The sequence below is a fragment of the Pan troglodytes genome, chromosome 3, assembly GCF_028858775.2.
Source record: "Pan troglodytes isolate AG18354 chromosome 3, NHGRI_mPanTro3-v2.0_pri, whole genome shotgun sequence".
In the NCBI taxonomy this organism is placed as follows: Eukaryota; Metazoa; Chordata; class Mammalia; order Primates; family Hominidae; genus Pan; species Pan troglodytes.
In genome coordinates, this window is record NC_072401.2 from 38,756,438 (window position 1) to 38,782,949 (window position 26,512).

The following is a 26,512-nucleotide window of genomic DNA, read 5'->3' on the forward strand; positions in this document are numbered from 1 at the left end:
GTTCTAGATCCTGGAGGAATCACCACACTGTCTTCCACAATGGTTGAACTAATTTATACTCCCACCAACAATGTAAAAGAGTTCCTATTTCTCCACATCCTTGCCAGCATCTGCTGTTTCCTGACTTTTTAATGATTACCATTCTAACTGTTGTGAGATGGTATCTCATTGTGGTTTTGATTTGCATTTCTCTAATGACCAGTGATGATGAGCTTTTTTCATGTGTTTGTTGTCCTCATGAATGTCTTCTTTAGAGAAGTGTCTGTTCATATCCTTTGCCCACTTTTTGATGGGGTTGTTTTTTTCTTGTAAATTTGTTTAAGTTCCTTGTAGATGCTGGATATTAGATCTTTGTCGGATAGGTAGATTGCAAAAATTTTCTCCCATTCTGTAGGTTGCCTGTTCACTCTGACAGTTTCTTTTGCTGTGCAGAAGCTATTTAGCTTGATTAGATCCCATTTGTCAATTTTGGCCTTTGTTGCAATTGCTTTTTGTGTTTTAGTCATGAAGTCTTTGCCCATGCCTATGTCCTGAGAGGTATTGCCTAGGTTTTCTTCTAGGGTTTTTATGGTTTTGGGTTTTACATGTAAGTCTTTAATCCATCTTGAGTTAATTTTTGTATAAGGTGTAAGGAAGGGGTCAAGTTTCTGTTTTCTGCATATGGCTAGCCAGTTTTCCCAGCACCATTTATTAAATAGGGAATCCTTTCCTTATTGCTTGTTTTTGTCAGTTTTGTCGAAGATTAGATGGTTGTAGATGTGTGGTGTTATTTCTGAGGCCTTTATTCTGTTCCATTGGTCTATATATCTGTTTTGGTACCAGTACCATGCTGTTTTGGTTACTATAGCCTTGTAGTATAGTTTGAAGTCAGGTAGCATGATGCCTCCAGCTTTGTTCTGTTTGCTTAGTATTGTCTTGGATATTTGGGCTCATTTTTGGTTCCAAATGAAATTTAAAGTAGTTTTTTTTTCTAATTCTGCAAAGAAAGTCAATGGTAGCTTGATGGGGATAGCCTTGAATCTATAAATTACTTTGGGCAGTATGGCCATTTTCATGATATTGATTCTTCCTATCCATGAGCATGGAATTTTTTTCCATTTGTTTGTGTCCTCTCTTATTTCCTTGAGCAGTGGTTTGTAGTTATCCTTGAAGGGGTCCTTCACGTTCCTTGCAAGTTGTATTTCTAGGTATTTTATTCTCTTTGTAGCAAGTGTGAATGGGAGCTCACTCATGATTTGGCTCTATGCTTGTCTATTGTTGGTGTATAGGAACGTTTGTGATTTTTGCACATTGATTTTGTATCCCGAGGTTTTGCTGAAGTTGATTATCAGCTTAAGGAATTTTTGGGCTGAGATGATGGGGTTTTCTAAATATACAATCATGTCATCTGCAAACAGAGACAATTTGACTTCTTCTCTTCCTATTTGAATATACTTTATTTTTTCCTCTTGCCTGATTGCCCTGGCCAGAACTTCCAATCCAATGTTGAACAGGAGTGGTGAGAAAGGCATCCTTGTCATATGCCGGTTTTCAAAGGGAATGCTTCCAGCTTTTGCCCATTCAGTATGATATTGGCTATGGGTTTGTCATAAATAGCTCTTATTATTCTGAGATATGTTCCATCAATACCTAGTTTATTGAGAGTTTTTAGCATGAAGGGATGTTGAATTTTATTGAAGGCCTTTTCTGCATCTATTGAGATAATCAGGTGGTTTTTGTCATTGGTTCTGTTTATGTGATGGATTATGTTTATTGATTTGTGTATGTTGAACCAGCCTTGCATCCCAGTGATGAAACCAACTGGATCAGGGTGGATAAGCTATTTGATGTGCTACTGGATTCAGTTTGCCAGTATTTTATTGAGGATTTTTGCATTGATGTTCATGAAGGATATTGGCCTGAAATTTTCTTTCTTTGTTGTGCCTCTGCCAGGCTTTGGTATCAGGAGGAAGCTGGCCTCATAAAATGAGTTAGGGAGGATTCCTTCTTTTTCTATTGTTTGGAATAGTTTCAGAAGGAATGGTACCAGCTCCAATTTGTACCTCTGGTAGAATTCGGCTGTGAATCCATCTGGTCCTGGGCTTTTTTTGGTTGGTAGGCTATTAATTACTGCCTCAATGTCAGAACTTGTTACTGGTCTATTTGGGTATTCAACTTCTTCCTGGTTTAGTCTTGGAAGGGTGTATGTGTCCAGGAATTTATCCATTTCTTCTAGATTTTCTAGTTTATTTGTGTAGAGGTGTTTATAGTATTATCTGGTGGTAGTTTGTATTTCTGTGGCATCAGTGGTGATATCCCCTTTATCATTTTTTACTGTGTCTATTTGATTCTTCTCTCTTTTCTTCTTTATTAGTCTAGCTAGCGGTCTACCTATTTTGTTGATCTTTTCAAAAAACCAGCTCCTGGATTCATTGAGTTTTTGAAGGTTTTTCATGCCTCTGTCTCCTTCAGTTCTGCTCTGATCTTAGTTATTTCTTGTCTTCTGCTAGCTTTTGATTGAATTTGTTTGCTCTTGCTTCTCTAGTTATTTTAATTGTGATGTTAGGGTGTTGATTTTAGATCTTTCCAGCTTTCTGATGTGGGCATTTAGTGCTATAAATTTCCCTCTGCACACTGATTTAGCTGTGTCCCAGAGATTCTGGTACATCATCTCTTTGTTCTCATTGGTTTCAAAGAACTTCTTTATTTCTGCCTTAATTTCATTATTTACCCAGTAGTCACTCAGGAGCAGGTTGTTCAATTTCCATGTAGTTGTGCAGTTTTGAGTAAGTTTCTTAATCCTGAGCTCTAATTTGATTGCACTGTGGTCTGAGAGACTGTTTGTTATGATTTCTGTTCTTTTGCATTTGCTGAGGAGTGTTTTACTTCCAATTATGTGGTTGATTTTAGAATGATTGCTATGTGGCACTGAGAAGAATGTACATTCTCTTGATTTGGGATGGAGAGTTCTGTAGATGTCTATTAGGTCCACTTGGTCCAGAGCTGAGTTCAAGTCCTGAATACCCTTGTTAATATTCTGTCTCATTAATCTGTCTAACATTGACAGTGAGGTGTTAAAGTCTCCCACTATTATTGAGTGGGAGTCTAAGTGTCTTTGTAGGTCTATAATAACTTGTTTTATGAATCTGGGTGCTCTGTATTGGGCACATATATATTTAGGAGAGTTAGCTCTTCTTGTTGCGTGGATCCCTTTACCATTATGTAATGCCCTTCTTTTGTTTTTGATCTTTGTTGGTTTAAAGTCTGTCTTATCAGAGACTAGGATTGCAATCCCTGATTATTTTTCTTTCCATTTGCTTGATAAATATTCCTCCATCCCTTTATTTTGAGGCTATGTGTGTCTTTGCACGTGAGATGGGTCTCCTGAAAACAGCACACGAATGGGTCTTGACTCTTTATCCAATTTGTGAGTCTGTGTTCTTTAATTGGGGCATTTAACCCATTTACATTTAAGGTTAATATTATTATGTGTGAATTTGATCCTGTCATCATGATGCTAGCTGATTATTTTGCACATTAGTTGATGCAGTTTCTTCACAGTGTCATTGGTCTTTATATTTTGGTGTGTTTTTGCAGTGGCTGGTACCAGTTTTTCCTTTCCATATTTAGTATTTCCTTCAGGAGCTCTTGTAAGGCAGATCTGGTGGTGACAAAATCCCTCAATATTTGCTTATCTGTAAAGAATTTTATTTCTTCTTCACTTATGAAGCTTAGTTTGGCTGGATATGAAATTCTGGGTTGAAAATTCTTTTCTTTAAGAATGTTGAATATTGGCACCTCACTCTCTTTTGGCTTGTAGTGTTTCTGCAGAGAGATCCACTGTTAGTCTGATGGGTTTCCCTTTGTAGGTAACCTGACCTTTCTCTCTGGCTGCCCTTAACATTTTTTCCTTCATTTCAACCTTGGAGAATCTGATGATTATGTGTCTTGGAGTTGCTTTTCTCGAGGAGTATCTTAGTGGTGTTCTCTGTATTTCCTGAATTTGAATATTGGCCTGTCTTGCTAGGTTGAAGAAGTTCTCCTGGATAATATCCTGAAGCGTGTTTTCCAACTTGGTTCCATTCTCCCTGTCACTTTCAGGCACACCAATCAATCATAGGTTTGGTCTTTTTACATAGTCCCATATTTCTTGAAGGCTTTGTTCATTCCTTTTCATTCTTTTTTCTCTAATCTTGTCTTCATGGCTTATTTCAGTAAGTTGATCTTCAATCTCTGATAACCTTTCTTCCACTTGATCAATTCAGCTATTGATACTTGTATATGCTTCATGAAGTTCTCATGCTGTGTTTTTCAGCTCTATCAGGTCATTGATGTTCTTCTCTAAACTGGTTATTCTAGTTAGCAGTTCCTGTAACCTTTTATCAGGGTTCTTAGCTTCCTTGCTTTAGGTTAGAACATGCTCCTTTAGTTCAGAGGAGTTTATTATTACCCACCTTCTGAAGTCTACTTCTGTCAATTAATCAATCTCATTCTCTGTCCAGTTTTGTGTCCTTGCTGGAGAGGAGTGGCGATCATTTGGAGGAGAAGAGGCATTCCAGGTTTTGAAATTTTCAGCATTTTTGCACTGGTTTTTCCTCATCTTCGTGGATTTATCTATCTTTGACATTTGAGGCTGATGACTTTTGGATGGGGTTTTTGTAGGGGGGTCCTTTATGTTGATGTTGATGTTGTTGCTTTCTGTTTGTTAGTTTTTCTTCTAATGGTGAGACCCCTCTTCTGCATGTCTGCTGCAATTTTCTGGAGGTCCACTCCAGATACTGTTCACTTGGTTATCACTGTGGAGGCAGTAGAAGAGCAAAAATTGCACCTTCTTCTTCCTCTGGAAGCTTCATCCCAGAGGGCCACTGGCCTGATGTCAGCCAGAGCTCTCCTACATGAGGTGTCTGTCAACCCCTGTTGGGAGGTTTCCCCCAGTCAAGAGGCACAGGGGTCAGGGACCCACTTGAGGAGGCAGGCTGTCCATTAGCAGAGCTGCTGTGCTGTGCTGGGAGAATCCCTCTTGTCAGGATCAGCTGCTCCCTTCAGAGCCAGCAGGCAGGAAGGATGAAATCCTCTGAAGCTACACCCACAGCCACCCTTTCCCCCAGGTGCTCTGTCCCAGGGAGATGGGAGTTTTGTCTGTAATCCCCTGACAGGAGCTGTTACCTTTCCTTCAGAGATGCCCTGCCCAGTGAGGAGGAATCTAGAGAAGCAGTCTGGCCACAGCAGCTTTGCTACGCTGTGGTGGGTTCTACCCAGTCCAGACCTTCTGGCCTCCTTAGCACTGTCAGGAGAAAACCACCTACTAAAGCCTCAGTAGTGGTGGACACCCCTCCCCCCACCAAGCTTGATCATCCCAGGTTGACTTCAGACTGTTGTGCTAGTAGCAGGAATTTCAAGCCAGTGGTTCTTAGCTTGCTGGGCTCCATGGGAGTGGGATGCGCTGGGCGAGACAACTTGGCTCCCTGGCTTCAGCCCCCTTTCCAGGGGAGTGAATGGTTCTGTCTTGCTGGAGTTCCAGGTGCCACTGTGGTATGAAAAAAAACTCCTGCAGCTAGCTCAATGACTGCCCAAACAGCTGCCCAGTTTTATGCTTGAAACCCAGGTCCCTGGTGGTGTAGGCACATGAGGGAATCTCCCGATCTGCAGATTGCAAACACCGTGGAAAAAGTGTAGTAACCTGCTGAGTAGCACAGTCCCTCATGGCTTCCCTTGGCTGAGGGAGGGAGGTCCTTGGGCTCCTTGCACTTTCTGAGTGAAGTGATGCCCCACCCTGCTTCTGCTTGCCCTCCATTGGTCAGACTCACTTCCTAACCAGTCTTAATGAGATGAACTGGGTATCTCAGTTGGAAATGCAGAAATCACCTGCCTTCTGCATTGGTCTCACTGGGAGCTGCAGACTGGAGCTGTTCCTATTCAGCCATCTTGGCCCCTCCTCTGATTGAAATGTTTCTATCATTCTTATGTATATGAAAAAAACCTAGGCATTACCATTCAGGACATAGGCATGGGCAAAGACTTCATGTCTAAAACACCAAAAGCAATGGCAACAAAAGACAAAATTGACAAATGGGATCTAATTAAACTAAAGAGCTTCTGCACAACAAAAGAAACTACCATCAGAGTGAACAGGCAACCTACAAAATGGGAGAAAATTTTCGCAACCTACTCATCTGACAAAGGGCTAATATCCAGAATCTACAATGAACTCAAACAAATTTACAAGAAAAAAACCAAAAACCCCATAAAAAAGTGGGCGAAGGACATGAACAGACACTTCTCAAAAGAAGACATTTATGCAGCCAAAAAACACATGAAAAAATGCTCATCATCACTGGCCATCAGAGAAATGCAAATCAAAACCACAATGAGATACCATCTCACACCAGTTAGAATGGCAATCATTAAAAAGTCAGGAAACAACAGGTGCTGGAGAGGATGTGGAGAAATAGGAACACTTTTACACTGTTGGTAGGACTGTAAACTAGTTCAACCATTGTGGAAGTCAGTGTGGTGATTCCTCAGGGATCTAGAACTGGAAATACCATTTGACCCAGCCATCCCATTACTGGGTATATACCCAAAGGACTATAAATCATGCTGCTATAAAGACACATGCACGCATATGTTTATTGCGGCATTATTCACGATAGCAAAGACTTGGAACCAAGCCAAATGTCCAACAATGATAGACTGGATTAAGAAAATGTGGCACATATACACCATGGAATACTATGCAGCCATAAAAAATGATGAGTTCATGTCCTTTGTAGGGACATGGAAGAAATTGGAAATCATCATTCTCAGTAAACTATCGCAAGAACAAAAAACCAAACACCGCATATTCTTACTCATAGGTGGGAATTGAACAATGAGATCACATGGACACAGGAAGGGGAATATCACACTCTGGGGACTGTTGTGGGGTGGGGGGAGGGGGGAGGGATAGCATTGGGAGATATACCTAACGCTAGATGACGAGTTAGTGGGTGCAGCATACCAGTATGGCACATGTATACATATGTAACTAACCTGCACAATGTGCACATGTACCCTAAAACTTAAAGTATAATAATAATTAAAAAAAAAAAAAAGAAAAAAACAGCATGGCTTCTCCTGTTGTCTCAAGTGTGGTCAAACACAGTTAGGATGCTAAGGGTTAAAGGGAGGGAAAAAAATACTTGGAGACAGAAAGACCAAATTGTTATTAAACCAACCCATTATTTAAAACCCTTTCTTTCTCAGAAAGTGAAAAGGAAAATGGGCTGGTATGTTTGTATAAATAGTAGCTGTGTTATACTCCATCTGGGAAAAAGATTATCAATGTTATAATTACATATTTCAGTTGAAAAGAACCTAACTGCCCTTTTTATTGCAAATGCGTCCACTTTTTCTCAGATGACTAAGATGTGGTCAAACCTTCACCTCAGCTGCTGGCTCTAATGGGATCATTTGGGCAAAAACTTCCTATTCATAACCCTCAATTACTCCCACTGCAACTAAAAGTTTATAGAATTTCAGAGTTGGAACAAGTAAGAGTCATCTACCCAAGAAAATGTGGGTGGGAACACGACAGTAGGTCTAAGATGGGGCCAAGTACTTAGGATCTGAGCCCCAACTTTTTTCAAACAAGGAACTGCCTCATTTTTTCTTCTCTATGTATTTGTCTTCCACCTAAGATTTCATTCATTTGTAGAAAGAGTTTTATGGGTTAAAAAAGACAAAAGCAAATAAACAAGTTTGAAAGCCACTGATTTGGCCCAACATCTCATCCAATGCTACTGTATCCCTGCCAAGCATTCATTTAGTCTATGCTGCAGGATCCCTGGGAAGGAGACCTCCCTATCTTATGAAACAGATTATTCTATTGAATCTTTAGAGAACAGAAACTGTCAGAAAGCCCTTTCTTCTATTGAGGCCAGGGGCATCTTATACACTCTCATACCTGGTGGTACCAAACTATTATCACCTATTCTTAGAGAAAATAGAGGAGGATAAAAAAGAAGGAGGTGCAAGAAAAAGAGAATAAGAAAGAAGGATAGGAAAATTATAAGAAATAGAACAATTTCATGATGTGTTTGCAAAATTTAGTCATTCCACCCTCATAATTTTTGCCATATTAAGCTATATTCATATTTTCTTAACAGCTTCATTGGGGTATAATTGATATTCAGTAAGCTGAACATGTTTAAAGTATACAGGTTGATGAGTTTTGACATGCATATACACTCATTACCACAATCAAAATGCTGAACATATTAACCAATCCAAAAAATTTCTTTGTAACACCCTGTAGTCTCTCCCACACACTTCTCTCTGACTTTCATCTACAGACAATAACGGATCTTCTTTCTATCATTACAGATTAGTTTGCATTTTCCAGATTTTTATATTAATGGACACATTCAATATACACTCCATTTTCATCTTTTTTTATTCTTCTGGTTTCATTCACTCAGTATGATTATTTTGAAATCCATAAATGTTGTTGTGTGTATCAGTAATGTATTTCCTTTTGTGACTGAGAAGTTTGCCATTGTATGGGTGTATCACGATTTGTTTATCCATTTGCCTTGATGGACATTTGAGTTGTTTTCAACATTTGGCTATTATACATAAAGCTTATATGAATATCTGTACCAGTCTTTATATGAACACATGCTTTCATTTCTCCTGTATATCTAACAGTGAAAGGGCTGAATCATTGCATAGTTGTATATTTAACTTTTTAGGAAACTGGAAAACTGTTTTTCAAATGGACTTACCATAGTTTGTTCCTACACGCAATGTATGAGAGTTCCAGTTGCTCCATACACTTGTCAACACTTGCTATGGTCAGTCTTTTTAATTTTAGCCATTCTAATAGGTGTTTAGTGGTATCTCATTAGGGTTTCAATATCATTTGTCTAATAACTAATGGTGTTGAGCATATTTTCATAAGTTTATTTACTAACCACAAATATTTTTTGCTAAAATGTCTCCTCAAATCTTTTGTCCAGTATTGAGTTGTTGGTTTTCTTAGTGCTGAGTTTTTTATTTATTGTGAAGACAAGTCATTTAGCAGATAAGAGATTTTCAAGTATTTTACCCAGTTTGTGACTTTAAAAAAAATTCTTCTAAGAGCATCTTTCTAAGAGCAAAAGTTCTTTTGATAAAGCTCAATTTATTTTTTATCTTTTATAAGTTTTGCGTTTTGTGTTGTGTCTAAAAAGTCTTTGTCTAACCCAGAGCTACAAAGGAGAATCACTTGAACGTAGGTTTTCTTCTAGAAATGTTACAGTTTTATGTTTTACATTTAGGTCTTTGATCCATTTTGAATGAACTTTTGTATCTAGGATGAGATCTAGATCAAAGGTTTTGTATGTTTGTGCTCACAGATAGTAGAGTTTCCAGCACCATTTGTTGAAAAAAAAAACAAAAACCATAGTTTCCAGGGCGTGTTCCTTCTAATCTTTTCAGCTGCTCCTTTCTCAGCCTGTGATCATTTCCTCCCATGCATCACTGGTCAGGCTCCTCTATACACAGTCAGTTATCTGGAACACGGTCTGTGTGGGTCTTTTCTCTCTTAGTCTGCCCTGTGAACTCCAGCTATCTTGGCTTCCCTGGGCTCCCAAATGTGGATCTGGAATCAGGAAAACCACCACTCAGCTCTGCCTGCATTCTCCAACACTGCATCATGATCTAGAAATGTTCTCCAGGTAATAAGAGCTCAGGGGGTTACAGGGTCCACATCATTTGCTTCTCTTCAATTAGGGATCCTTATTCTTCATTGCCTGGTACCCATAATCTTGAGTACTGTTGCTTCATAAGTATATTCACATTTTTGACTCTTTCAGGTAGGAGGCTAAATTTGGACCAGGTTACTCCAAAGGGGACTGGAAGTGGAAATCCCCTATAGTCATTTAAACTAACATAACCGTTTTTAAAAGACTAACGTTTCCTTTACTCACCCTAAGCATTTATAATAATGTTACAATAATAATCACACATTTGAGACATTGGTATTAAATTTTTATTCTTTTTTTCTCTTACAATTGCATATTTATTCACACATTATTTATTTATTTATTTATTTATTATACGTTAAGTTTTAGGGTACATGTGCACAACATGCAGGTTTGATACATATGTATACATGTGCCATGTTGGTGTGCTGCATCCATTAACTCTTCATTTAACATTAGGTATATCTCCTAATGCTATCCCTTCCCCCTCCCCCCACCCCACAACAGGCCCCAGTGTGTGATGTTCCCCTTCCTGTGTCCATGTGTTCTCATTGTTCAATTCCCACCTATGAGTGAGAAGATGCAGTGTTTGGTTTTTTTGTCCTTGCGATAGTTTGCCGAGAATGATTGTTTCCAGCTTCATCCATGTCCCTACAAAGGACATGAACTCATCATTTTTTATGGCTGCATAGTATTCCATGGTGTATATGTGCCACATTTTCTTAATGCAGTCTATCTTTGTTGGACATTTGGGTTGGTTCCAAGTCTTTGCTATTGTGAATAGTGCCACAATAAACATACATGTGCATGTGTCTTTATAGCAGCATGTTTTATAATCCTTTGGGTATATACCCAATAATGGGATGGCTGGGTCAAATGGTGTTTCTAGTTCTAGATCCCTGAGGAATTGCCACACTGACTTCCACAATGCTTGAACTAGTTTACAGTCCCACCAACACTGTAAAAGTGTTCCTATTTCTCCACATCCTCTCCAGCACCTGTTGTTTCCTGACATTTTAATGATTTCCATTCTAATTGGTGTGAGATGGTATCTCATTGTGGTTTTGATTTGCATTTCTCTGATGGCCAGTGATGATAAGCATTTTTTCCTGTGTCTGTTGGCTGCATAAATGTCTTCTTTTGAGAAGTGTCTGTTCATATCCTTCACCCACTTTTTGATGTGGTTGCTTGTTTTTTTCTTGTAAATTTGTTTGAGTTCATTGTAGATTCTCGATATTAGCCCTTTGTCAGATGAGTAGATTGCAAATAGTTTCTCCCATTTTGTAGGTTGCCTGTTCACTCTGATGGTAGTTTCTTTGCTGTGCAGAAGCTCTTTAGTTTAATTAGATCCCATTTGTCAATTTTGGCCTTTGTTGCCATTGCTTTTGGTGTTTTAGACATGAAGTCCTTGCCCATGCCTATGTCCTGAATGGTATTGCCTAGGTTTTCTTCTAGGGTTTTTATGGTTTTAGGTCTAACATTTAAGTCTTTAAGTCTTTAATCCATCTTGAATTAATTTTTGTATAAGGTGTAAGGAAGGGATCCAGTTTCAGCTTTCTACATATGGCTAGCCAGTTCTCCCAGCAACATTTATTAAATAAGGAATCCTTTCCACATTTCTTGTTTTTGTCAGGTTTGTCAAAGATCAGATAGTTGTAGATATGCGGCATTATTTCTGAGGGCTCTGCTCTGTTCCATTGGTCTATATCTCTGTTTTGGTACCAGTACCATGCTATTTTGGTTACTGTAGACTTGTAGCATAGTTTGAAGTCAGGTAGCGTGATGCTTCCAGCTTTGTTCTTTTGGCTTAGGACTGACTTGGCAATGCAGGCTCTTTTTTGGTTCCATATGAACTTTAAAGTAGTTTTTTCCAATCCTGTGAAGAAAGTCATTGGTAGCTTGATGGGGATGGCATTGAATCTATAAATTACCTTGGGCAGTATGGCCATTTTCATGATATTGATTCTTCCTATCCATGAGCATGGAATGTTCTTTCATTTGTTTGTATCCTCTTTTATTTCCTTGAGCAGTGGTTTGTAGTTCTCCTTGAAGAGGTCCTTCACATCCCTTGTAAGTTGGATTCCTAGGTATTTTATTCTCTTTGAAGCAATTGTGAATGGGAGTTCACTCATGATTTGGCTCTCTGTTTGTCTGTTATTGGTGTATAAGAATGCTTGTGATTTTTGCACATTGATTTTGTATCCTGAGATTTTGCTGAAGTTGCTTATCAGCTTAAGGCGATTTTGGGCTGAGACGATGGGGTTTTCTAGATATACAATCATGTCATCTGCAAACAGAGACAATTTGACTTCCTCTTTTCCTAATTGAATACCCTTTATTTCCATCTCCTGCCTGATTGCCCTGGCCGGAACTTCCAACAATATGTTGAATAGGAGTGGTGAGAGAGGGCATCCCTGTCTTGTGCCAGTTTTCAAAGGGGATGCTTCCAGTTTTTGTCCATTCAGTATGATATTGGCTGTGGATTTGTCATAGATAGCTCTTATTATTTTGAGATATGTCCCATCAATACCTAGTTTATTGAGAGTCTTTAGCATGAAGGGCTGCTGAATTTTGTCAAAGGCCTCTTCTGCATCTATTGATATAATCATGTGGTTTTTGTCGTTGGTTCTGTTTATATGCTGGATTACATTTATTGATTTGCGTATGTTGAACCAGCCTTGCATCCCAGGGATGAAGCCCCCTTGATCATGGTGGAGAAGCTTTTTGATGTGCTGCTGGATTCAGTTTGCCAGTATTTTATTGAGGATTTTTGCATTGATGTTCATCAGGGATATTGGTCTAAAATTCTCTTTTTTTGTTGTGTCTCTGCCAGGCTTTGGTATCAGGATGATGTTGGCCTCATAAAATGAGTTAGGGAGGATTCCCTCCTTCTCTTTTGATTGGAATAGTTTCAGAAGGAATGGTACCAGCTCCTCCTTGTACCTCTGGTAGAATTCAGCTGTGAATCCATCTGATCCTGGATTTTTTTTTGGTTGGTAAGCTATTAATTATTGCCTCAATTTCAGAGCCTGTTATTGGTCTATTCAGAGATTCAACTTCTTCCTGGTTTAGTCTTGGGAGGGTGCATGTGTCCAGGAATTTATCCATTTCTTCTAGATTTTCTAGTTTATTTGCGTAGAGGTGTTTATAGTATTCTCTGATGGTAGTTTGTATTTCTGTGGGATCGGTGGTGATATTCCCTTTATCGTTTTTTATTGTTTCTATTTGATTCTTCTCTCTTTTCTTCTTTATTAGCCTTGCTAGTGGTCTATCAATTTTGTTGATCTTTTCAAAAAACCAGCTCCTGGACTCATTGATTTTTTGAAGGGTTTTTTGTGCCTCTATTTCCTTCAGTTCTGCTCTGATCTTAGTTATTTCTTGCCTTCTGCTAGCTTTTGAATGTGTTTGCTCTTACTTCTCTAGTTCTTTTAATTGTGATGTTAGAGTGTCAATTTTAGATCTTCCCTGCTTTCTCTTGTGGGCATTTAGTGCTATAAATTTCCCTGTACACACTGTTTTGAATGTGTCCCAGAGATTCTGGTATGTTGTGTCTTTGTTCTCATTGGTTTCAAAGAACATCTTTATTTCTGCCTTCATTTCGTTATATACCCAGTAGTCATTCAGGAGCAGGTTGTTCAGTTTCCATGTAGTTGAGCGGTTTTGAGTGAGTTTCTTAATCCTGAGTTCTAGTTTGATTGCACTGTGGTCTGAGAGACAGTTTGTTATAATTTCTGTTCTTTTATGTTTGCTGAGGAGTGCTTTACTTCCAACTATGTGGTCAATTTTGGAATAGGTGTGGTGTGGTGCTGAAAAGAATGTATATTCTGTTGATTTGTGGTGGAGAGTTCTGTAGACGTCTATTAGGTCCGCTTGGTGCAGAGCTGAGTTCAATTCCTGGATATCCTTGTTAACTTTCTGTCTTGTTGATCTGTCTAATGTTGACAGTGGGTTGTTGAAGTCTCCCATTATTATTGTGTGGGAGTCTAAGTCTCTTTGTAGGTCTCTAAGGACTTGCTTTATGAATCTGGGTGCTCCTGTATTGGGTGCATATATATTTAGGATAGTTAGTTCTTCTTGTTGAATTGATCCCTTTACCATTATGTAATTGCCTTCTTTGTCTCTTTTGATCTTTGTTGGTTTAAAGTCAGTTTTATCAGAGACTAGGATTGCAACCCCTGCCTTTTTTTGTTTTCCATTTGCTTGGTAGACCTTCCTCCATCCCTTTATTTTGAGCCTATATGTGTCTCTGCACGTGAGATGGGTTTCCTGAATACAGCACACTGATGGCTCCTGACTCTTTATCCAATTTGCCAGTCTGTGTCTTTTAATTGGAGCATTTAGCCCATTTACATTTAAGGTTAATATTGTCATGTGTGAATTTGATCCTGTCATGATGATGCTAGCTGGTTATTTTGCTCATTAGTTGATGCAGTTTCTTCCTAGCCTCGATGGTCTTTACAATTTGGCATGTTTTTGCAGTGGCTGGTACTGGTGTTCCTTCCCATGTTTAGTGCTTCCTTCAGGAGCTCTTGTAGGGCAGGCCTGGTGGTGGCAAAATCTCTCAGCATTTGCTTGTCTATAAAGCATTTTATTTCTCCTTCACTTATGAAGCTTAGTTTGGCTGGATATGAAATTCTGGGTTGAAAATTCTTTTCTTTAAGAATGTTGAATATTGGCCCCCACTCTCTTCTGGCTTGTAGATTTTCTGCCGAGAGATCAGCTGTTAGTCTGATGGGCTTCTTTTTGTGGGTAACCCGACCTTTCTCTTTGGCTGCCCTTAACACTTTTTCCTTCATTTCAACTTTGGTGAATCTGACAGTTACGTGTGTTGGAGTTGCTCTTCTCAAGGAGTATCTTTGTGGCATTCTCTGTATTTCCTGAATTTGAAAATTGGCCTGCCTTGCTAGATTGGGGAAGTTCTCCTGGATAATATCCTCCAGAGTGTTTTCCAGCTTGGTTCCATTCTTCCCATCACTTTCAGGTACACCAATCAGACGTAGATTTGGTCTTTTCACATAGTCCCATATTTCCTGGAGGCTTTGTTTGTTTCTTTTTATACTTTTTTCTCTAAACTTCTCTTCTCACTTCATTACAATCATTTGATCTTCCATCACTGATACCCTTTCTTCCAGTTGATTGAATCGGCTACTGAGGCTTGTGCATTCATCACGTAGTTCTTGTGCGGTGGTTTTCAGCTCCATCAGGTTCTTTAAGGACTTCTCTGCATTGATCATTCCAGTTAGCCATTCTTCTAATGTTTTTTCAAGGTTTTTAACTTCTTTGCCATGGGTTCGAACTTCCTCCTTTAGCTCAGAGTAGTTTGATCGTCTGAAGCCTTCTTCTCTCAACTCGTCAAAATCTTTCTCCATCCACCTTTGTTCCATTGCTGGTGAGGAACTGCGTTCCTTTGGAGGAGGAGAGGCACTCTGATTTTTAGAGTTTCCAGTTTTTCTGCTCTGTTTTTTCCCCATCTTTGTGGTTTTATCTACCTTTGGTCTTTAATGATGGTGACGTACAGATGGGTTTTTGGTGTGGATGTCCTTTCTGTTTGTTAGTTTTCCTTCTAACAGTCAGGACTCTCAGCTGCAGGTCTGTTGGAGTTTGCTGGAGGTCCACTGCAGGTCTGTTGGAGTTTGCTGGAGGTCCACTGCAGACCCTGTTTGCCTGGGTATCAGCAGCAGAGGCTGCAGAACAGCGGATATTGGTGAATAGCAAATGTTGCTGCCTGATTGTTCCTCTGGAAGTTTTGTCTCAGAGGAGTACCTGGCCGTGTGAGGTGTCAGTCTGCCCCTAGTGGGGGATGCCTCCCAGTTAGGCTACTCGGGGGTCAGGAACCCACTTGAGGAGGCAGTCTTTCCGTTCTCAGGTCTCCAGCTGCGTGCTGGGAGAAACACTACTCTCTTCAAAGCTGTCAGACAGGGATATTTAAGTCTGCAGAGTTTTCTGCTGCCTTTTGTTTGGCTATGCCCTGCTCCCAGAAATGGAGTCTACAGAGGCAGGCAAGCCTCCTTGAGCTGCGGTGGGCTCCACCCAGTTTGAGCTTCCTGGCTGCTTTGTTTACCTACTCAAGCCTCAGCAATGGCGGGCACCCCTCCCCAAGCCTGGCTGCCACCTTGCAGTTTGATCCCAGACTGCTGTGCTAGCAATGAGTGAGGCTCCATGGGCGTAGGACCCTCTGAGCCAGGCACGCGATATAATCTCCTGGTGTGCCATTTGCTAAGACCATTGGAAAAGCACAGTATTAGGGTGGGAGTGACCCGATTTTCCAGGTGCCGTTTGTCACCCCTTTCTTTGACTAAGAAAGGGAATTCCCTGACCCCTTGCACTTCCCGAATGAGGCAATGCCTCGCCCTGCTTCAGCTCATGCTCGGTGCACTGCACCCACTGTCTGACACTCCCCAGTGAGATGAACCTGGTACCTCAGTTGGAAATGCAGAAATCACCCATCTTCTGCATCACTCACGCTGGGAGCTGTAGACTGGAGCTGTTCCTATTTGACCATCTTGGCTCCACCCCCCTTAAATTTTTACTCTAATGCACATTAATGTAAATATCACACTATTTTTTTATGTCTATTTATATTCACCTATTTTGGCATGAAAGGTAAAATTACATTGAAAAATATCTTTTTTTTTCTCTTTTAGTATTAAACTTTTATTTTAAGTTCAGGGGTACATGTGCAGGTTTGTTTAGATAAACTTGTGTCATGAGGGTTTGTTGTACAGTTTTTTTTTTTTTTTTTTTTTGGAGATGGAGTCTCACTCTGTCACCCAGGCTGGAGTGCAGTGGTGTGATCTCGGCTCACTGCAACCTCCACCTCCCAGGTTCATGCAATTCTCTCCTGCCTCAGCCTCCTAAGTAGCTGGGATTACAGGCACATGCCACCACGCCTGGCTAATTTTTGTATTTTTACTAGAGACGGGGTTTTGCCATGTTGGCCAGGCTGGTCTCGAACTCCTGACTTCAAGTGATCTGCCTGCCTCAGTCTCCCAAAGTCCTGGGATTCCAGGCATGAGCCACCATGCCTGGCCTGTTGTACAGATTATTTTGTCACCCAGATGTTAAGCCTAGTGTACATTAATTATGTTTCCCAATCCTCTCCCTCCTCGACCCTCCACCCTCTGCTGGGCCCCAGTGTCTGTTGTTCCCCTCTATGTTTCCATGTGTAAACATCACACTATTAACATTTGTAAATGTATATCTGTGTATCACCCCCAAATTATCATGCTTACCCTATGAGTACCCGTACCACAGATTGGGCAAAACCAGCTTTAAGTACTCAGCTCGGCTGCCCTGCCTCAGTCACCTCCCTCCACCAGTGCATACCATGAGCATAAAATAGTTTCTGGGAGGTCAGTGATTCACTTGGTATTTACTTGTTTTCCAGACTTTAGGAAAAAGGAAATCTTTCTATATGAAAATCATGCACACATCTACAGAAAACCTCATCTTTGTTGTGTTCCAGAGCTTTAAAAGCAAGCAGCACATCTGCTGCAACATCCTCTCATGCCTGCATCAGAGCCTGGAGCCCACCTTGACTGGCGCCCACACCTGGCGGGAAAGATGAAGGTCCTGTGCTTGCTCCTCCTCTGCTCTGCTGGTCACCAGCTGGTGGGTGAGTCACCTGGACCTGCACAACATTGAGGAGGCTGGTGGTGACCACTGCAGCTCTGCATAGTTGAGGATTTGGGGATGTGGAAGGAAATTGTTTAACTCTCTGGTGGAATCAAACCAATCAATATCGCTATTTGGGCTTTCAATTAAAAACAGAACAATAAATCCTATCCTCCTTTTTCGCAAAGCTTCACTTATGTCCTACATTTGTGTTACTGACAGGAAGTTGGGGGCTGCAGAGAGTAAATTTTGGTATGCTAGGTATATGCCCCTACAAGGAAGATCAGTGCTCAATAATAATGGGAAGACTTCCTGGCTTTTCCTGCCAACTCCCAGGAAGGGTTTACTGCCTTGCAAAGAGTTCTAACTTCTTCAAAACAAACTCTCAGGAAAGGGCCGGAGAGTAGCTCTTTGTTAATCATTGATTTTACTGCAGTGATTCCAGGGATCGCAGGTGCAAACAGCCTGTAGGACCAGCTTTAGAAAAAGCCATGTCACAAAGACACGTGGCATTTGACGTGCACATCAGCATTAGAGATCAAAAGGGACTCTGTGTCTGTAGGACTGGAGAAGGTATGACCTGTCTAAGGAAGACCCCCTAGTGCCAGTTGTTGGTTTGTTTGTGTGTGTGTGTGTGTGTGTGTGTGTGTTTGTTTGTTTTGAGATGGAGTCTGGCTCTGTTACCCAGGCTGGAGTGCAGTGGCACGATTGCAGCTCACTGAAACCTTGGCCTCCAGGGTTCAAGTGATTCTCCTGCCTCAGCCTCCTGCGTAGCTGGGACTACAGGCATGCGCCACCAAGCCCAGCTAATTTTTGTATTTTTAGCAACAGGGTTTCGCCATGTTGACCAGGCTGGTCTCGAATTCCTGACCTCAGGTGATCCACCCACCTTGGCCTCCCAAAGTGCTGGTATTACAGGCATGAGCCACTGTGCTGGCCCGCCAGCTGGTTTTGATATACATGTTCTAGTCTTCCGATTTGTAAAATAATCCGAAGATACAGATTTTTTTTTCCCATGAGAAATTTCCTGGTAGTTTGTAACTTTAGAAACAGATAAAAGAAGGACACTGAAGAATCTAAAAACCCAAAATGAGTGGACTGAACCATAAGTCACCACTGGACAAACTTTTGGCATTACCTTTTATCACAGGACTCCATATTGTAGAACTTCTCTGCCATTGTTGTATAAAGAAGTTGATTCCTCTTTATCAGTTGGATAGGGTTATGGAGAAGTCAAGAGAGTGAGAGATGGAATAAACAGATTAGATTGTGTTAAAGTTCTGCTTTTTTAGTAAACATAAAACTGGTTCAATATCTGCAGTTTCAAAAAGTTTAACCTAGGTTCCTCAAAAAATTAAAAATAGAATTGCCATATGATCCAGCAATTCTACTTCTGAGTATACAACAAAAAGAATGGAAAACAGGATCTCAAATAAATATTTGTACATCCATGTTTATGGCAGCATAGTTCATTGTATTAGGCTGTTGTTGCATTGTTACAAAGAAATACCTAAGACTCAGTAATTTGTAAGAAAAGAGGTTTAATCGGCCCATGGTTCTGTAGGCTGTGCAGGAAGCATAGCAGCATCTGCTTCCAGGGAGGTCTCAAGAAGCTTCCAGTCGTGGTGGAAGGCAAACTGGAAGCAGCCACATTTCATGGCAAAAAAAATAGGAGCAAGGAGCGGGGGAGGTGCCAAACACTTTTAAATGATCAGATCTCACAAAAACATACTATCACTAGGACAGTACAAAGGGGGATGGTGATAAATCATCCATGAAAAATCCACCCCCATGATCCAATCACCTCCCTCCAAGCCCCACTTCCAATATTGAGGATTACATTTCCATATGAGATTTGGGTGGGGACACACACCCAAACTCTATCATTCATAATAGCTAACATGTAGGAGCAACCCAAGTGTCCACTGATGAATGAATGGATAAACAAAATGTGGTACACACATATAATAGAATATTATTCAGCTGCAAAAAGGAAGGAAATTCTGACACATGGATGAAACTTGAGGACAGTATGCTAAGTGAAATAAGCCAACAACAAAAAAAGACAAATAGTGCATGACTCCACTTATATGAGGTACTTAGAATAATCAAAACCATAGAAACAGAAAGTACAGCGGTGGTTGCCAGAGGCTTGTGTGGAGGAGGGAATGGAGTTACTGTTTAATGGGCACAGAGTTTCAGTTTTACAAGATGAAAAGAGTTCTGGAGGTAGATGGTGGTGATGAACATACAGCACTACAAATGTACTTAATACCACTGAACTGTATACTTAACATGGGTAAGATGGTAAATTTTATGTTATGTGTATTTTACCACAATTTTAAATAACTGAGGAATAAAAAGTTTAGCCTGTTAGAGTTGTTGACAAATATAATGACTATTCACATAGTCCTGTGATCTAAAGTTACAATTCTTGCTATTTAGTAGCAGGGGATAAAGAGCATTAAGTAAGGAAAGCTAACTGCTGTTACATGTAAAATGGCTCAAGCATAGTAAGAGTTTATGTCTCACTCACTTACACAGTCCAGGGCAGTTCCAGATTACCACGGGATCTGCTCAACATGTTGTTCAGGGACCAAGGCTGAAAGACAGCTTCTGCCATCTTCAATACTCAGCTTTCAAAGTCATCCCCTGTGTCAATATCCAGCAGCAGAAGAAGAAAGAATATGGGAGGTTTCTATGGGCCGGTCTGGGAGTGGCTGGCATCATTTTTGCTCACATTTCACTTCAAGGGAAGCTAGAAAATGCATTTTCATGCTGTGCCAAGAAGGAAAGAAAATGGTTCGGTGACCAGCTGGCAATCTCTGACACATAAAGGAGGGCCCAAAGTAAACTGGCTATGAGGTTAAAATTTGGGAGAGTATGCACACCAATTTCAGGAAATGTTGCTGGCTCAGATACTTCAGAATTCAAGGAAAGATTTAGGAAACACAATTTTCTAGGGGACTCATCAAATTCAGATTTGGGAGAAATGTTCAGGCCATTTTGTAAATTAGCTTTACCAGTGGTCAGTAGAAAGAACCTGGACCCTGCTACTAACTGGGTCTGTGATCCTGGAGAAGTTTTAACTGGTCTAAGATTAATATTTCCTTTCTATCAAATGGAAATTAAAATATATAATTATCAGCATTGTTCTAAGAATTTGAGGCAATTTATGTAACATACCTGTATGATACACAGTTGTTACAAATCCAGCCAAATGATTATCCAGGCTCTGTGAAAAATATCTCCATGAGCAGAGAACTCAGTGCCTCCAATGTCTATGCAGACCTGACAGCCAGAAATCTTTCTCTTCAGCAAAATCAGTTTTCCCGTTGAACCATACTTCTATCTACTGAAACTACACAGAACAAAGTGAATCATTCTTTCACAGGCCAGTTCCTCAGACATTTGAAAGTGGCACTCCTACTTACTCTAAATCTGCTCTTCCAGTTTCTTCAACTTTGAATTTCTCACCAATCATGTTGCTGTTATCTGAACACTTCTACTTTGTCTTTAGGCCCCTTGAAATGTGATTCACAGATGAGAATACTGCACCCCAAGTAAGACTGGACCAGCACAGAGTACGATAGTAGCATTCCTCCTTTAGTTTAAAAATGTATTTGTCAGGGTTAGGGTATCAGTTATGCTGCTGTAACAAAAAGACTTGAAAATGCAATTGTTCAAATAAGAGAGAAATCTCTTTTTCTCTCATGTAACAGTTCAACGATAGGCAGGTGGTCCAGGACAAATGTGTGGTTTATTCAAACACCAAAGTTTCTTTTACTTTCAAGCTTTTCTGTCCTGTAGGATATTGTTGTCTGTATGGTGACATCTGGTCTGCCAATGCAGACCTGCCAATGCACATCCAAGTTCCAGCCTACCCTACAGGGAGGAAGAAGGAGATGAAGTGGAATGACATTCTTTTATGGCAGTGAACACAAGCTATGCCCATCACTCCTCAATTCTGCTCACCTTCCATTAGTGAGAGCTTAGTCACACGGTCATAGCCAGCTGCAAGGGAGACAAGGGGGTGTCAATTCTATTTCGGAGGCTAGGAGGACAGTGGAACAATGTATTTTGCTAAAACTGGCAGTGGGTTCCGTTACTAGGGACAAGTGGAAAATGGACACAGGACAATTGATTAAGCATCTCTGCCATGAGAAACTAGGCAAAACAAAGGAGAGAAGTCCCCCCAATTAAAAGGCATTAGGAATAACTAGCAAGAATAGGAAAAACTGCTAAGATGAAGTGAGGGAAAAGAATAAGTAGGATATCTATAGCTCGGCTACATAGCAAGCTAGAAGGTAACATGACACATGATTAAACCAATTCAATTGCTACAGTTATTGCCCAGAAAATAAATGACTAAACTTGGTGGATGCTTTAACAAGAAATTGGAGTTACAAGTGGTAATTGTTTAAAGTACTATGTATTACAATGATGAACATTGGTTCATCATCATAGTGGAAATAGCCTTTCCTAGAAAAAAAAAAAAGTGAGAAACCTCTGTGAAATGAGAAGTATTACTCTCTTTCCTGTTCTGTGAGGAACAGTGGGATTGACTGAACTAAACAGGACTTTCCAAGCTCTAGGTTCAGTTATCCTATCCTCAGAGGAACAGGCAATTTAATCTGGAAGTTCTCAAAATGCCAATAAATGAAAAAGCAAATAAATCGGGGAAAACAAACATTTTCAACATGGAGTGGGGTAGAAATAATTACCGTGAAATACGCTAAATGCCTAGCTTGGTTTCTGATGGTTTCTTGGGGTTTTAAGATTTCATTTTCATGATTCATTGGCCACAAATCATTGAAAATACCAAGAAGTAAAATATGCCTTTGACTAAATGCATACATGCCCCTCAGCTTTTAGTAGGACTCAAATATTGACATTTGGAAGGAGGAATTTTTTTTCCCACATGCTAACAACAATCATCCCCAACATCACTGCTGAAAAACACAACTGTACGCCCTGCAGAATATTAGTCAATTAGGCAGCACTGTCATTTCATTAAAAAGAATACTATGCTCACTTATTTCATTGCTATTATAGAAGAGAAATCAATGCTAAAGTGACCGCATTTTACCTTCTCCATTGTGAAATGATAGTTGATGGTTAGTACACCCTCAAGAAGCGATGTCTGAGAATGTGGAGTGTGCTAGGCTGAAAGACAGAACTAAAATGGGTTCTACCCAGCAGCCTAACATGCTGCTAAAATTTCCCTGGGTCAACTTTCTGTTAGAATCACTTTCAGAAAAGAATAGAGGTTTTTCGAATGTGAAATCATACTGTGGAATGGGAAAGTCCCCATTCTTGAGCAAGAAGATCTCAAGAAAAAGATTTTGAAATTTTAAAATGAATGCAAAGGCAACCGCTCAAGGAGAGTTTAGTTTGCTTCTCTCGGCATCTGTTCTGTGGGATTCCTTTCTGTCTTCCCCAGAGGTAATTCTCAGTAACCTCCTTCTAGAACGAGGCTTTGAAGTCCTCTGCACACCTGTGTAGATTATAAAGCAGAGAGGCTGGTCTTCCACACCCAAACTCTAAATTCACAATGCAACATGACAGTTAAAACATGCCCTCTAGCATCTTGTTTAAAAGTTAAACCCAAGCTTGATATAATCTCCTGAAGTGGTTAACCCTTGCCCAGATTGAGCACATACTTCCCGTGCTGAAGAAAGAGAATAGACTCTCTTTATGTATAACTCTTTCTTCAGAAGTGTACACATGATCTGGGTAAATAGGCTGATGTCTCAGAACACTAGAGGGATTTTTTTGGCTGTCCCTAGCTCAGGGGCTAAGAGTGACAAAATCTGTACCTCTGATAGCTTCCTCCACCTCTTTGGCTTCTTAGGTTTTGAATTAACATGTTATTGACACTACTAGGGAATGAATGAAGGGGTGACTTCTTTTTCTAACATTGCCTGAGTCATGGCCTTAATGCCATTCTCTTCCTTCAGCACTGGAGTCTGGCCATGTTTCCTGACATGGGGATGGGACTGCAGGGTTACAGGGAGAGTGCAAGAGGCTGGCACTGGAGAAGTCAAGACAAAATGTGAGGGCCTGGACTGGGTTGGGGTCAGGAGTATGAGAAGCAGGTGGTCCAAGAGATGGCCATACTGGCCAGGCACAGACATGAGAAGAATAGCAAAGAGAACTTGATTCTGAGCCACATGTTTGCCCATGGGCAGGAAGCTCCTGCTTGCTTCCAAGTGGGGTGGGACCAAACTCTGAGCCCCACCAGCCCAGGCTGTGCAGGTGCAGGCAGGGAAGTGGCTGCACCTGGCTCAGGTGGGTGTGTAGGTGGAAACTACAGGCAGGCACCTGGTTTCTGGCTACAGATTTGGGTTCTGATCCAATGCCACTCCCTGACCTCATGAATGATGAACTCCCTGGCTCCCTCCTTGGAGTCCAAGGATCCTTCTTCCCAGCCCACTTTTCAGTCTGACCTTGACCTTGTGGCTTCAGCTTGGCCATGGTTCCTAGACTGGTTCTAACTTCACCCTATGTCTAAGATCAATCCTCCTGGTCCTGATAGGGCTGGTAAGGACCCTATCCCCTTCTTGGCTACAGAAGAAGTAGAGTTCTTTCCTCTTTGGGACCCAGTCCTGCTATTTTCAACCTCTAGTTAAAATGAATCTCTAGGCAACCAATATTAAGTTGTTACTAAGAATTTTATTTTATTTTTTAAAAATCTTTCTTACAGTCCATTTTTTCAATCTCTGGTTCTGGCCTTGACGCATAGGAAGAAATCATGATATGCAGGAGATTTGGCCAGGATCCTCAATCTTGGAATCTCCAATTAACTCAGACCACAAAAGATCCCCAGGGGACGCCTTTCTCTTTGTCCCTTGTACTTCTCTGGCCTCCTCCCTGTGAGTTGGATTGGACACAGATGAGCCTGCTGACCCTCACATGGAGGCAGCCTAAGAGGCTTCTCAAAGTTTCCTTCTTCCTGATCCACAGGTTGAAGGAGCAAATCCCCTCCCCTACACTAGGCTGCCCACCAAGTGGGAGGTTGCTGCCAGCCTGTCTCACTGCATCTGCCCCAAGACATGGACTCAAACAAGAACTAGTGAAGAGACAACCAAATTATGTCACATACTATTTTTGCTTATAAATTCTATTCCCTCTTACCATTATATGTTTTTTCCCTAAATACTAAAATCTTAGAGAATCCATTCTTTCTCATGCTCATTTCAGAGCTTCCCAACTTTGTGAGCACAATTTCTCTTCCCAGAAAAAAAAGTGCATATACACAAACAACTTGCAAACAGTTTCAGGATGCTCATGGAGCTCTGAAGCCCCTCCATGAACTCCACCCTGCCCCTGAGGTTAGTATGTGCCTTCTGACTTTGAGGAATTGACTTTCAGACACTTCCACCAGGCCTTTTTGGATCATCTATTTTGATTCAAAACAATTTTCCAACACGTTCTCTTGGCTGTGTGCAGCTCCTCTTTCCGTTCTCTCTCCATCCAGTCACACCTACGTTATCATCATCGAGATTATCCTCATTATTAACATCAACCCTCCTCAGCTCCATCTTCTACTCTAGACTTTTCCTAGGAGACACATTAGTAAGGGAAATCCCAGTTTTATTGTGTGAAAATATCTTACAAGTACTAATACTATATATATAGTATTAGTTCATTCTCAAACTGCTGTCAAGATACTGCCCAAGACTGGGTAATTTATAAAGGAAAGAGTTTTAATTGACTCACAGTTCCACATGGCTGGGGAGGCCTCAGGAAACTTAAATCACGGCAGAAGGCAAAGGGGAAACAAGGACCTTCTTCACTTGGTGGCAAGAGAGAAAAGTGCAAGCAGAGGATATGCCAGATGCTTATAAAACCATCAGATCTTGTGAGAACTCACTCACTATCACGAGAACAGCATGGGGGAACCACCCCCATGATCTAATCACCTCCCTCCCTCAACATGTGGAGATTACTGGTCCCTCCTTCAACGTGTGGGGATTACAATTCAAGATGAAATTTGGGTGGGGACACAGAACCAAACCATATCATACATATATGATCAAATATCCCTGGAGGACCCCTACCACAGCCTTGGAAAGACCTACATAAGTGAGGGGCCCAAAGCTCCGGCTTCATTCACTCCACGACAAGCCCATCTCTGTATGTGAGCCTGGAAGAGGTAATCCCAACTGGCCCACCAGAAGGATTTCCTGCTCAGAGATTCACCATCTATTTAGATATATTTTTGCACACAGCTCAGAGCTCCTGTAGCTTCTTTATCTCAGAAAACCTGCACCTTACTGGTGAGTACAACAGCAAAAGCTTATTATGATTAATTAGATTTTTAATTAATGCCTCACCACATAATTAAGAAGAAGCCCTTGGAGTAAAACCCTAACTAAATATTCTTCCTTTCATTAATTCTCTCTGCCTAATAGCAGAGGAAAAGATGAAACAAGGAGTGTGGTATGTGTTAGTTTTTATTCTCCCAAGAGGTTATAAAGTAAATGTCAGAATGGCAGAATTGGTTAAAGTGTCTCCCTATAAAAAGTTCTCTTTTTGGTTCCCTTTCTCTGGGATTCTTTCTCATTTTTATTATTCAATTCATTTTAATCCAGCAACATTTACTGAGCAGCTACTATATGCTGGGCACCGTTATAGGCACTCTGGAGACTCAAAGAGGGTAACTACCTGTTTCTGCCCTCCAGGGAATCCAAATCTTAGAGGGGCAGCAAGGTGCAAAGATAATTGGTACAAAAAGAGATAATGGAGGATAATAAAGAAATGACCATCAGTGCAGCTTGAAATGGACTCTGGTGACAGTTCCCCAGTAAGGATCCCAAAGCTGATTTGAATACTCACATGTCATCAGGGACCAGGCATGGTGGTAGAGATGTTACATTATCTTTAATTCTCACAATTTAGGGTAGAGGTCAATGAAGAGATGAGGACCTTGTCCATGATGCCTCCATCTAGCTAAATCCCCTCACAACATCCTTTTATAGCACCCATTATTTGCCTGTCATTATATGCATCCTCTGCATAATAATTGTCCAATGCCTTCCCCAGGGTAGGCTTCATCAGAAAAGGGATTGTGTGTCTGCCTTGTTCACCACTGTATCACAGCACTTAGCACAGACTAGTATGAAGTAGAAATTCACTATTTGGTGAATGAATGGAGGGAGGAGAGAGGGAGAAAGGGAGGGAGCAAAAAG

General features: G+C 40.8%; 1 long non-coding RNA gene across 6 annotated transcripts in view; it reads right to left on the reverse strand.

The window, feature by feature from the left end:
* Positions 1–22,511, reverse strand: part of LOC104006025 (uncharacterized) — a 37,147-nt gene extending 14,636 nt beyond the window's left edge. For 2 of the 6 annotated variants that reach the window (XR_010156285.1, XR_010156286.1), the window contains exons 1-6: positions 22,408–22,499; positions 20,753–21,203; positions 20,505–20,679; positions 19,859–20,096; positions 18,457–18,521; positions 17,238–17,334 (exon numbers count right to left, since the gene is read on the reverse strand). This is a non-coding gene — a long non-coding RNA (uncharacterized LOC104006025). Of the gene's footprint in view, positions 1–16,330; positions 17,335–18,456; positions 18,522–19,854; positions 20,097–20,504; positions 20,732–20,752; positions 21,204–21,293; positions 21,333–22,407 lie in introns of those variants that run through there. The other 4 variants (XR_010156284.1, XR_010156283.1, XR_010156287.1 and 1 more) reach the window with 4 other exon arrangements.
* Between the last annotated feature and the right edge of the window lie 4,001 nt (positions 22,512–26,512).